Genomic DNA, 13,460 nt, shown 5'->3' on the forward strand with positions numbered 1-13,460 from the left:
CTTCTGATACATACAGCTTAACAATTTTGCCATGTGCTGTATACACGTGTAGTGCGTACGTGTCTGTATATGAGGTTCCTCAAGCAGATAGTAGATAAATACGTCTAATGGATAGCCATGTTTGCAATCCCACCTCCAGAAATCTAACAATGGTTTTTCTTCTAAAGTCCAGAAATTACACATTTCGTTGGGGATGCTTACTGTATCAGATAACAGGACTCTTCCATCTCTTTCCAACGGGAGAGTATTTTTAGCTTCATCTTGCCTCTTCCATTTTTCCATTTTTTGGTTGGCATCATAAATAGTAAAATGTTTCACCAAGGCATACAGAAATTAAAAAAAAATTGAAACATTATGTTAAGCTATGAAAGCAAAGCATTCAGTACACAGAAGAGAAATGCTTATATTAAAAGATATATTTGATCTGGAATTGCTATTAGTGAATAGGCTACACATAGGAAGCAAGCTGTGGTATAACTTGGGATGTTTGTATTTGAATCTTGAATTTAGTACCATAGGCATTTCTTTGCGGATCATGTTACACATAACAGTATTAGCATAATTTCCAGAACTGTCACTGGAAATCTGATTTCCAGGTAATCTGAGGTGTGTGGTATATTGTTATTTCTGCTAAGAGGTCAGGTCAGATACAACATAATGGATTATAGTTGCTTCATGAACCATAACTAATGTGATATCTCCACAGTAATTGCCCATATGGAGTGTAGGGAAATACCCCTGCTAGGCAGAGAACATTTCAGTGGCCCTATCTCAAATTTATTCAGCCTTACTGCTGAAGAGAGATCTTCTGTAAGTTGATGACACCAAGTTGAGTGGGGAAGTAGACACTCCAGAAGGGCGAGCTGCTCTGCGGGGAGATCTGGATAAGCTGGAGGAGTGGGCCAGCAAGAACCTTATGAAGTTCAACAAGGACAAGTGTAAGGTCATGCACCTGGGAAAACATAATCCGGGAGTGCAGAACAGACTGGGATCCACCTGGCTGGAGAGCAGCTCTGTGGAAGGGGACCTGGGGGTCCTGGTGGACAGAAAGCTCAACATGAGCGAACAGGGTGCTGCTGTGGCCAAGGCGGCCAACAGGATGCTGGGTTGCATCAAAAAGGGCATCACCAGCAGAGAGAAAGAAGTCATCATCCCACTCTACACAGCGCATGTCAGGCCACACCTGGAGTCCTGTGTACAGTTCTGGTCCCCTCTCTACAAAAAGGAAGTGGGCAGGCTGGAAGGGGTCCAGAGAAGGGCCTCCAAGATGATCAAAGGACTGGGAAGCTGCCATCTGAGGATAGGCTGGGAGAACTGGGTTTGTTCCACCTTGAGAAAAGGAGGCTCAGAGGGGATCTCATCACTGTGTACCAGTACTTAAGCGGTAGCTACAAAGAAGACGGAGACTCCCTTTTTACACAGAGTCCCATGGAGAGGACAAGGGGGAATGGACACAAGTTGCTCCTGGGGAGATTCCGACTGGACACCAGAGGGAAATTTTTCACAGTGAGGACAGTCAACCATTGGAATAGTCTCCCCAGGGAAGTGGTTGACTCGTCCATGTTGGACACCTTTAAGTCTCATCTGGACAGCGTGCTGGGCCATCTTGATTAGACTCTGCTATTCCTATAAAGGTTGGACTAGATGATCCCTGAGGTCCCTTCCAACCTGTGATTCTGTGAAGTTAGGTACCCTGTAGCCCCCTGAGATTCTTAGCCAGCGTGCTTCCACTTGCTTCCTTATGTATCTTCCTTTGTTTGTTGTCTGTTAAATGTAGTGATACCTTGTAAAACTGTAGAATTCAAATGGAAGAAAGTTCAGTAATTTTTTTCTTCCTTCAGACAGACATCTGCATTGCTTACCAAATTTGTGTGTATGTATGTAGTTTTCATGCAAGATCCTTTACATATTTAAATCCTTCTGGTTATAACAACCATTTGGAATTTTCAAAGATCAAGGTCTGTATTCTGTGTTTAAAATGGCCTCAGCATGCAAGTTATGGAAGGTGGCAGGTGTGGTGCCACTTTTTAAGAAATAAGAAAAGTTCAGGAAAAACTGTTGATCTACAGACCTGCAAGCTTGAGTTTGTAATGGACATGTAAGAAATCACAGTAGAGAACAGACTACTAGTGCATGAAGGGTTAACATTTCTTTCTTAGGGAGAAGTGCCGCTCACAAATACGAGTTCTCTGAAGGAATCATTGAGTAGGAGGTAAGCAATATTGGCACTGATGGGTCTGCTTGGATTTCTAAAATGAATTTAGTAATGTGCCTCATCAAAGACTTCTGGAGAACCTAGGTTGATTTAGGAAGGTTCTTTGACTACTAGCCAACTTAAAGGTAGAAAATGAAAAGCAGAATAAACAGTCAGGGTTCGCATCGTTTTGTTTTACCAGTAGTGTCCTAGCGAGGTTTCTGCTGTGACCTGCATTTTTTCATCATATTCATAAGTTATCTGGGAAAAAAAAAAAGAGATTAAAATGCTTCACTGATGATTTTCAGTGTGGTAAAACTGAATATGGAATGTGAAGAGCTGCAGAAGAATCTTGCGGTATTGTGTGACTGAACTGAATACACAGCAAATAAAATTCAGCACTCCGAATCATAGAACAGTCATGATGGAAAACAGCCTTAACTTTATATACGTAATTAGGGGTACTGAATTACTATGGCAACAACATAGAAAGAGGTCTTAGAGATACTGTAAATATCTCACAATGTCAGGGTTTTTTCATAAGTTGTCTTGTTAGTGCTTAGTTTGGATAAAAAAAATTGGTCTGATATTGGGAATTACTGGGTGTAGATAGCAAAACAAGAAAGTTGTAATTATGCCAGGATGGACACATCGTGCATCCAGAAGTTGAGTAGTATGTCCTGCTCTGATGAAACCCCTCAGGAGGGATCTAGTAGAATTAGTATAGGTAATTAGACAAATTATGAAAAGCTTCCTTAAGTGGCATGATTGAATGGAATGGGACCTTTGAGGGGGAGAAGATAGGGAGAAGGTGGCTGAGCTCTAGAAGATCATAAATAGCGTGCAGAAAGTTAACAGGGAATTATTAGTTTCCCTCAGTACTAGATCTAAGGGACATCAAATGACATTATCAGATAACAAGCAGAAAACAAACACAGCAAGGTTCGTTTCTCATCGTAAGTCTCTGCTGTGGGAGCATTTGTATGCTGGAAGAACTGATCAGGAGGTAGTACCACTAGAGGCATGATTTCAGGAAGTCTGCAAGTCAAGGCCAGCTGGAACTGGGGGGGGACACGTACAAGAAAAATGAACAGTAGCTTTTGTTTTGTTCATGTATTCTCAGTAGATTCCTGCTGTTGGAGGTGGGATGTTGGTGGTCTGTCTCAGTGTGAAGGGCAGCATTTGCTTTTCTTTCTGTTTTGTTGGTGGTTTTTGTTTTTTTTTTTTGCAGCTGGGTTTAGCTCCCTTAAGAAGCAGGGAGGAGGATGAGGAGGAATTTCTCTCCCTTCTAGAGCTTCAAAGCATTGTAAGGTCGGGGGTGAGGGGGGTGAAGGAGGGGAGGTGGCGGCAGCAGCAGCCTGGGATCCTGTGGCTGAAGAAGAAATCTGGAGAGCCTGTGGTGTAGAGTAGGAGATGGAGACCTCTGCCAGGCCAGTGATGGACCAGGTGGCGCTCTGCAGTTCACATCTGCCCTGCAAGGGTAGAGCAGGCAGTGCGGGGGGGTGTACTAAGACTCAAGAATAGCAACTGAAGCATCTCTTCAAGTAACTTTCTTTTTTTCATTCAAATGGTTAATATTTTTAATTAAAAGGTGAGCTAATTACCTTGGTTTTTAGTTTAACTTTTTTTTTCTGTTTAAAAACTTCTCAGTCTCTTTGGGAGCTCAACAGAAGTATTAATGAGGAGGTCTAAGGAGATCCACCACAAAGCTCTGGCCACCTGAAAAATAGCATTGTCACCAGTGCTTTAGGTTTTATGTTTCTGAAGAACGCTTGAGTAAATAATTTCAGGAAAGGATTTTTGGTGTAAATTTGTACTTACATCATTTGGGACTAAAATGTTTGGTAATTTAACATCAAAAATTCTATATGAGGTAGCACTAGCATAACTTCTTCACATTAAAAAGTGGTAGGTTTTTGAGTGGTGGGTTTTGCTTTTGGTGGTTTTGGTTTTTTGTTTTGTTTTGATTTTTAGGAAACCAGAATTGTTAGATTATTGTATGAACGTCCAGAGAATTTGAGTAATTTAAGTTGCCAATATGATCGTGTAGTTTCCTTACCATTTATGAGGCAGCTACAAAGCATCATGGTCATCCTGTGATGTCAATACTATGCTGCTATGAGGTTATGGACACAGTACCATTTTTTACTGTATCCTTTGGTTCTGGCATTTGTTTTTTCCACATCATCCTAGTTCTGGCTTACCTGGTTTACAGCTTTTTGGAGAAGAATCCTGTTTACCTGGATACAGATGGTAGTGAAAGAAACTTATTTTTTTTTGCTTGCTACTAGCAGCAGCTGAAGATAAATTTTCCCTCCATAATTAGCCTGTGTGTCACCAACTGATGAGAACCTTCTAGCATGCTCTTCATCTGCTCATTGCCATGCAAGTAGCATACCTCAGAAAGTAGTGCCTGTGTTGAATCTGCCCTTGTCCTGGCATTGTTTCCATGCATCTTCTAGCCAGCTCTAATGAGTCAACTTCATTTTGTCTGACTGATTTTTCAGCATTCTGGCTGATGTGGCACTTTGTACTCCTGGCTTTTAGGAGTTATTTGTATGGTATTGTGCACTCTGTGGACTTAACAGAGCTTGTTTTTATTCTCCAGACTTCCACTTTCTTTAAAGCTTGTTTTGATACATACTCTGTCTGGTACATAGTAGAGGCTTTGTTTGGATTTCTTTGATACTTCACTGAATTTTGTTGTGGCCCAGCTTTAGGGGAGCCTTAAGCAGGAACATAAATTACAGCAGACAATAAAGGGAATTGCAGAAGGAACTAGGATTGTTTTGAAGACCAGCTCAAGGTGCAGTAGCAAATGAGGAGTTTGTGTAATAAGTTTCCTGCTTTTGAGAAGGAAGCCATGGGAGGGAATCAGTGACTTGAAAGCATAAATTAAAGAAATTTCTGTGAAATTCTTCTTTGTATCAGTTTTCAATGGTGAGGATGTTGCAGTGAATCTGTTCAGTGTATCTGTTCTTTGCTTGTAGAACTAACAAACGTTGTGATTGAACCAAACTACAAAAAAGTAGTAATTTACACAGTAGAGTGCATTTTCACTTTTTGCTTCTTTAGATGAAAAAAATACTACAAAAAAAAAAGTTAAAATGCATTTTATTTGGGTTTGCACGTTCAAACATTAAGGAAATTCCAGCTCTAAGGTAGGCGATGCCACCCTGGTTTTGTCAGCTGGTTTGTACACCCTATGATACAATTTTACCTATGGTACAAAAAACCTTCCAAAGTTAGCATGCTCAATGCTCACAGTAAGGATGAAAATATACCCTTCTATAAATAGTATTATTTTCTAATTTACCTCTGCAAATGAATTATTTAAACACAGATTTTCATGCATATAATCATCTGTAGAGAGTCAGGTATTTCTCTTGAAAGTTACTTCCTGACAGAAATGCAAGGAAAAAATTGAACCTTTTTTTTTTCAGAAAATATATTTTGCTAAAAATACTTTTTTACAGTACTAAAACTCCGTTATCTTCTTTCAGCTGAATTTCTTAGCCAAACCATGTCTCTTTGAATGAGTTGTGGTCTCACTATGAGTGGGTTGCATACGTCATGGAAATTGCATGATTGTAGTCACCATCAGAATCACTGTCTGTAGACAGCTGAGCTAGTAAGAGAGAATTCAGTGAGAACTGTGAGATACAGATCTCTCATATCACTATGGCATCCTGGACAGAGTGTGCTCAAAACCCAGTTACATTTAGTACAACCTACCAAAACATTTTGATTCAATATTAATTTATATTTTGCTTTTAGTGCAACTGAATTATGTTTTGTATTCTGAAATAATACAGATTTTAAAAATTCACTACAAGCTAACTGTTGTGCTCAGTAATGAATCAGCTAGCTGTAGAAATTTCGGGTTGTACCTATTTTATAATGGAGAACTTCGAAAATATAATAATAACACAGGATCTGACACTTTGAAAGTCAGGTCCTCTTCCAAATGATTGGCCATATAAGCATTTGTAGAGCAGATAAACATATACCCCCTGCTCTTGGTGTAAGCCTATTTTAGCTTTTTAATTCATCCCATTCTGTACAACAGGTGTGTTAAAAATGGATGGAACATGGTGACACCTTCTTTTGTTCTTTGAGTAGCCATACCAGATTTCTGCTTTTTTCCTCATATTTGCTTTATTTAACTGCCTGTATGAACAGTCTCCTAATGCATGGTAATAGCTAGCTAGTCTAGTTTGAGAGTGAAATGAGCTGTGTATAGTCTTATACACAAAGGCTGTTCATCTGGAGATTTTTTAAGGGCAATTTGGCAGAGTACTAGCTACTATCTTTTTGCTGCCCAGTAGTCTTCCATTGACGTTGACAATGCTTCTTTTGAGGCTAAATTTCTAAAGATTTTACTTTTGACTCATGAAAATGCTGTTTTTCAATGTTTTTTAACAAATGCATTGTTTGATGAACAAGTAGGGAGAAAAGCCATTGATTAAGCAGTAACATTCCTTTCCTGTATAAATATTTGTGGAATAGGTGCTAAATTCTGAGCTTCTGTAACTTGTGCTGTGTGAATTCATCCAGTATTTTCTTTCCAGTATATGCTTGGTTTCCATTTAATTTCAGTACTTTTCGAACACGCAAGTGCTTGAACTTTTTAAGTCTTTCAAGGGAGAATTGTAATTATGGTTAGCACAGGAAACATGTTTTTTTCTAATACGAGCTTTCAGCTTCTCAGATTAGTTCTCTTACTCTCAGTTGGATTTTGCACATGCAGAATGTTTTTGTGGTACCCCATGCACCCATGCTTTTCAGGAGGGAAGAGGTGATGTCTGTGAGTCTTAAGACAAATAAACACTGTCACATCAGGATTGTGACATGGGGCAGAAGAATACTGGTAGTACAGTAGATACGCAAGGGATAGAGCAATGGATAGACCCTCTAAAAATAGTGCTAAAAATAATTTTGAAAATATTAATGTGTATTGATCATTTGATAAATTCTAATGTGTAAGCGGAAGAAACTTCCATAAACTGAACTGATTTTTACAAATTGAACCAAATGATGAATTCTGGGAAATATTTCTCTTTAGTGACTGTACAACTAATACATTTAGGTATCTGCCAATAACTTTAAGTTCATGTTAACTAAAATGCAGATACAAAAATCTTTTAGCATCTTACAAAACACAGACATTTAAAATATCAGTGAATTTATTTAAGCAGTAAAGAAGGATCAGTGGCATTATAATGTGTTTGATTTGTGTCTTTTTAAGTTTGTTGGTGTTATTTCACAATAAGTATTATTTGTAGTATTATCTTTGCAATTTTAAAGATTCTACCATAACCCATGTTGGTTGGAAATTATAATTTTTTAAAAGAATTTAGGTGAAATTGGGCTGGTTATATATATATAATTACTGACATTACTTCAACAGCATTCTTTCTGAGCGTAAAATCAGATGTTAGTTGATCTGACAGTGGACTTGCACTAAAAACTTAGTAGCCTTCAGTATGTGGTTACAGCAAGCGACAGCTCTTGAGCATGGTGGCACCAAGTGAATATTTTTCTTCTAGAAAAAGACATTGTTTGAAATGAAAATGAACAACATCATTTCACATTAGAAATGCTTTCCTCTTTCTACAGGTTTAAAAGTTGAGTTGCTCTGGTATTTTAGTTCAGTCAGCAGTGCTGTCATGATTGCTGTTACCATTTGGACCTTGCTGTAGGGTTGAGCAAGCAGGGGGATTGCTTGGCACTTCAGGCAATTAGAAGGGCTCCCACCCTTGATTAAGTAGTGGTGTAATTTGCCAAAATGCATAGGAGTAAAATGCCTCTTCCATAGATCATACTTAGCCTCTGTGTGTTGAACTATGTGTGGTTGTTTTAAGGCACTGTCAAGTTCATACGAGGGGTTGTGCAAGACCTTGAACTTAACTTTATGCTGTCTATAAATGCATAATATATTGAAACAATGTGCAACACTGTGTTGAACTTCAAAAATAACATTCAGTTTAGAGCGTAATTGTACATTACGTTTTCAGCATACCGGGTTAAAAACATCAGTTCAAATGCTGTCAGGAGTATTCTCATTTGAAAATACTGCTGGTTGTTTAAAAGTAATAGTTTTGAGTCATTCCGTGTGGATTAGTCCCATCCTATATGGTGCTAAGATAGGTGTTCAATTACTGTCTGAAATTGTAAACACTTTCTATATATGTGTGTGTAAACCTGTTTTTGTACTCAAAGGTTGTAAATATAGTGGTAACCAAGGTAAGCATAACCTAAAAAACCTAAACTGAAGGATAACTCAATCTGGGGTTTGTTTACAAACATTGAAAGAAGCACAGTTATGTCTATGTGTGTACATATATATATATATGTAGATGGTAGGAATGTCTCTTTGCACAGGCCCAAGTATAGTTACTAGCTAAAATGGAGGAACAGGTATGAAGAGTGTCTTACTAAATATTGGTTAATAGCTTTTGTTGGAAGTCTTTTTAAATGTGGACTCATGCTTACCTTTAAAGATCCAGCAAATTTCAAAGCATCTTATTGGCTCACTGTTCCAGCTGATACTGGCCTGTGAGTATATCTGGCATACTGATGCCAGCAATTTCATATATTTAATTTTCATTATGATTTTCATTCATTTTGTCATTCACTGAAAACACAAAAGGCTTAGAAAAGCAAAGACAAGTAATAAAGCTCTTTCTGTTTAAGGGGGACGGGAGCAAGCAATTAAGTGTTTACAGGAGATGAAATATGTCTGAAGTGCTATCACTGCTCCTTTTCCTGCCAAAGGAGAGTTATATGTCTAAACCAGAACGTCTTTTTACAGATACCATCTTTTGAAACATTTCTAAATATGACTATTAATATTTATACTTACAGTCTTCAAAAACTGAATATACTTTTAACTCATGGGGATTTGAAATCTGGCATTGTTAGTGTTGTTCCTCTGTGGTTCCATTCTTTGTTAGCAGCTTGAGTAAATTCACAGCCCTTAAGCAATTCTATTTACAACCTTTACCACTTAGCTGGGTGCATGTACTGTTAGTTAAGATGCTTTTCTTTTCAGTAGTTTTCCAGTTACTTGCTGACAGGTCTGATCTTTTTTATTTAATTATCCATAAAGTAGTTGTAAGGTCAGGACTGTATTCATAGAGTCCAAACAAAAAAAAATTGACGTTGTTTCTGTACTTCACAGTCCAGAGACTGTGAAGACAAGAAACCTTTTTAAATGATGATGAGTCATAGGGACAGCTCCATTTCCAAAAGCACTCTTTTGTACTTATCCAGTAAGACAAGACAAACTAGGTTATATTTAAGTGACAATTAAAATAATTTCACTTACATTTTTTAAAAGAACCAGAAAAAACTTTTGCAACCTTCCTTATTGATAAACTTACGTTTGTGTATTTTTCCAGTAAGACACTACTAAGTCAGTAAAGAATTTGCTTAGAACAATGCTATAAACCACTACTAATATTTATTCAAACTTGCATGACTAAACATAATATTAATTTAACTTTAGTTAAATTGATTCAGGTTTATTTGTGGAGAAGATTTCACACTATTGTCATGGTTTTAGCTGGGATAGAGTTAATTTTTCTTCACTGCAGCTGGCATAGTGCTGTGCTTTGGACTTAGTATGAAAATAATGTAGATAACACACCGATGTTTTAGTTGTTGCTGGGTAGTGCTTGTACTAGTCAAAGAGTTTTCCAGCTTCCCATGCTCTGCCGGGTGCACAAGGTGCCGGGAGGGGAGGGGGCACAGCTAAGAGAGCTGATCCAAACTGACCAAAGGGATATTCTATATCATGTGATGTCATGCCCAGTATATTAACTGGCGGGAGCTGGCCGAGGGATGCAGTCATCGTGGCTCGGGGACCAGCACTGTTCGTTGGTGGGTGGTGAGCGGTTGCATCACTTGTGGGTGTTTTTTCTCTTTTTTCCAGGCTTCATTTCTCTCTCTTGTTATTTTCCTTTATATTATATCATCATCATCATCATTATTATTATTAATTATTATTATCATTACCATTATTACTATTACTATTCAATTAGTAATCTGTTCTTATCTCAACCCACGAGTTTTCTTGCTTTTGCTCTTCCTATTCTCTCCCACATCCACAGGAGGGGGGGCAGTGAGTGAGCGGCTGTGTGGTGCTTGGTTGCTGGCTGGGGCTAAACCATGACAAACATGACTTCAAAAGTAATACAAAGATATTGTGGAAAAACAGTATTTCAAAGCTCTGTATTAATCTTGGGGAAAAAATGGGAGAACTGTATGAAACAGCATTAATGTTGAGTCCTGGACTTGCAATACATGAGTAAATAAAAATTCACATTATCACAGTAATAGATAGCTTGCCATGTTTCCTCCAAATGGGTTATTGCAGAAAACATCTCGGTTCCTTCTTCCAAGTAAAGATGTAAATCCCCAATTCGTCATTTTAGCACGCTGCCTCATTTTTCACCAGTACCTGGCCAAGGGGCTGCGCCTCCCTATTTTTTGTCTGCTTTGTCAGCTTAGATTTGAAAATGTGCAGTGACCGAGTTTGAAATCGATGTCACAGCCCCACAATGGCATTGTTATCTTAACAATGGGAAGAATTGCTAAGGGAAAGAAATTTAGAAAAACATGGAAAGGAACTCTTTACTTACTAACTTGAAAAAATGCATGTGCTTTTGAAGAAATTGGGATAATTTAAAATCTGAAAGTTGCAACCAAAATAATGAATTGTAGCAGAGAAAACTGAGAAAGGTGATCCAGTATGCTAATGTTTAACTGTTGCTAGTATTCAGAAGGAGCAGTCCCTAGCTGCCTGAACACCTCAGTTGTGTAATTTGGTAGCACAGGAAAAGGTAAAAGTATTTCCACTTAGCTGTTCGTATTGGCTCTTGAAGCAGGAGGACTCGTTATGTAGGAAGGTAGCTTGAACATATGATTTCTGAAATAGCAGAGCAGCCATGCAGAGAGGTGAGAAAGAAGCTTCTAAGAAGGGAAAGGGAGGAGGGGTTGGAAGTTTGGGTTCATTTTTTTCTCCTGCACCAAGACTGTTCTTAGAGGAAAGGGATTCATTAGTTGTTTCTAAATTTATCTGAGTTGACAGGTCTTTCAGAAGCCTGCAAAACCCCCAAGACCACTCCACATATCCACATTGCCCTTTTAAGCTTTTAAGCTAAGACCGCTGTCTGCAAATATTGTCTGCCAGATAATGTAGGAGTCCTTCTTTGAAAAACACTAGATTACTTGTTTGACTTTGCTGACAAGGCAGATGTTATGTATAGAGATGGCTGGGCCATATGGCTAATGAGGATGCCCTTGAATGTAAAAGCACAAGCACAGTTGGAGATGTCTTTCCAAGAGTAGTGATTTTATCACACCAGACTTGATGCTAAAGGCTGTGCTGGCGTTAACAGGTAGTGCAGTAAGAGCAGATATGTAGATTAATTGAGGATCCAGTGCGCATATAGATTTCAGGGGGTTCTGGTTTTGGATTAGCACCAGCCTGGTCCCGTGGAGTGAATGCCCATTAGCAGTCTTGAGTGTAAGTGCTGGCTTGGTTTGATCAGAAGGGAATTTGGTTCACACTCCAAGATCGCCCTGCAGTGTGAACTGAAGTAGATCTGGTGGGGTAGACGAGAGTCTGGTGTCGGACTGATCCAAACTAAAATGCAAATGCAGACACGCAGACACATGTCTTGACTCCATTACTTGAGCAACATGTCAGTTGGGAAATTTGGCCTCAACTCCACCTGCAGAATTATTTCCACAAAACAGCGTAAACATGATTAGTGTGTCTGTACTCCAGAATTCCTCTTCCTTGAGTACCAGCATCTAATTACAGGGTGGGTGGCTGCAGTGACTGTGCTGGTATCCTTTGCTCTGAGTCTAGTGCTTGCAGATTATTCCCCCAGAACCCTGTGCAATTCTTTACTCAAAATCCTTTTTCAAAATCCTGTTACTTTTTTTTCTTTTCTTTTTTTTTTTTTTTTTTTGTACAAGGAACAACACTCTGAATGCAGAAAATCTCAGTAGTTTGTCTGTTTAAAGAATATCTTGAATTCTTGTAGATGCTGTTTTGTTTCCTTTGGAAAGTGCAAGATGCATTTAACAGGTACCTTCTGTACCAGTCGCAAGAACCATTAATGTTGACAGTAATGTTTCCTAGGCTCTCAAAAGAGCAAAACAGTGATGTGGAGATTTTTAAAAATTATCTAAAATTCATTATGTTTCAGACCTGAACGGAAGTACAAGTCTGAGTGTTGAGTCTATGTATGAAAACTGTGGAGTACCTTTCATTATTCAGAATTGTTTTCATTTCCTGATTATTGAAGCTTCTAAAAATATTTCCTATGCCACAGTATGAAAAATTATATTTTAAATTCCAGTAAGAGCATTTTGCCTTGTGGCCAGTCTTTTCAATTTAGTTTTGCTATTGATGTATCCACCCTTATGGTATAGAAAAGGCATTCACTAACTTGCATTTAATTTTCTACCTGATTCTAGGCCACTGAGCATTAGGGGCCCAGGGGCTTACAGGCCCCTTTTAGTGTGGTAGTCATTGTTTACTGTGAATCTTTTTTTGCATTAGAATTATTTTCTGTCAGCTGTATAATTTTGTCATACATAGTTTCAATAGCACATGGCAATATTCTTGGCTTTGAAGCTTCAGCTGCATGAAGGAGACCTAAATCTCTTTCATGTAGGCATGGTGGTGGTGGCAGTAGTGGTAGTAATAAGCCAAATAATATGACACCATGAAGGCATCTGAAGTCTTTTCTTCATAGGTGTGGTGGTGGTAGCACTAGTAGTAGTAAGAAGAACATGGCTGTCCTTGCTGATTTACAGTGGTGCTGAGGATCTGCAGAAAATAATTCCTGGGGATTACTTGAGCTCTGATATCTTTGAGGTTGAAAAAAATCTGATATTTGAGATACTTTTGTAAGTTCTGGTTACTTATCCAAATTTTATTTTTACAAGACTAACTTTAGATACACAGATGGAAAAATTTAACTAATTTCTCTGTGCTTCCATTTCTGCATCTGTGAATTTGAGATAACCGGTATTCGCTTTGAGAGGAACTTTTAAATAAGACAATACATTGGACTACCAGAGAGGATGAGTTATTCAGTATATACTTTACATTGTGACAGTGCTTAAGGAAATACTATATAATATATTTGATGGCAATTAAAGTTGTAACATTTGATCACTGCTCACATGAAATACAGTTTACATCAGTCTCAGTGGCTGTTATGTAAATGTGCAGTTGAGGGCA

General features: G+C 38.3%; 1 protein-coding gene across 4 annotated transcripts in view; it reads left to right on the forward strand.

Moving 5' to 3' along the window:
• Window positions 1-13,460, forward strand: part of APC (APC regulator of WNT signaling pathway) — a 103,257-nt gene that overhangs the window by 40,357 nt on the left and 49,440 nt on the right. The window lies entirely within an intron of this gene.

The sequence above is a fragment of the Phalacrocorax carbo genome, chromosome Z (assembly GCF_963921805.1).
Source record: "Phalacrocorax carbo chromosome Z, bPhaCar2.1, whole genome shotgun sequence".
In the NCBI taxonomy this organism is placed as follows: Eukaryota; Metazoa; Chordata; class Aves; order Suliformes; family Phalacrocoracidae; genus Phalacrocorax; species Phalacrocorax carbo.